Below are 523 nucleotides of genomic sequence, written 5' to 3' on the forward strand. Positions count from 1 at the left end.
CCCTGGACATACGCTCAGCCGGTTGGAAAGGGCAAGTGTCATGGGTGTTCTCGAATGCCCTGCCCACTCTGGGACCCCGGACATCACAGGAGAACCTTGCAGGCAAGCCCTCACTCTCTCTTCCCAGGAAGAGTGAGCATTCATTGGCTTTTATCAAAGCTGGAAACGGGAGTGGGGGTCGGTGGGACCTGCCAAGTGATGAGAAGACCCTTCACACGCCTTGCTGGGTGGGGGGAGAGACTTTAAAAAGCAGCCCCTCCCCTCTCCTCCCCCCACCCCACCACAGGGTGCTCTGGGCTCTCTGATGGCAGTCCTCACTTCGCCAGGGAGTCCCACCTGAGAACCTGCGGGCAGGCTATGTCCCTCTTGGCCCCTAACACAATGCCATCTCTGTTTACATCTTGCATTTCCAGTAGCTTAACCATTTTTTTTTTTTTAGCATGTGGCAATCAGGGAGCAAACAAAGCTGTGAAATATTTGAAATGTCCTCCGATGTCGCAGAGAGAGACTGAGAGAGAGAGAC

The sequence above is a fragment of the Erinaceus europaeus genome, chromosome 22 (genome assembly GCF_950295315.1).
Source record: "Erinaceus europaeus chromosome 22, mEriEur2.1, whole genome shotgun sequence".
In the NCBI taxonomy this organism is placed as follows: domain Eukaryota; kingdom Metazoa; phylum Chordata; class Mammalia; order Eulipotyphla; family Erinaceidae; genus Erinaceus; species Erinaceus europaeus.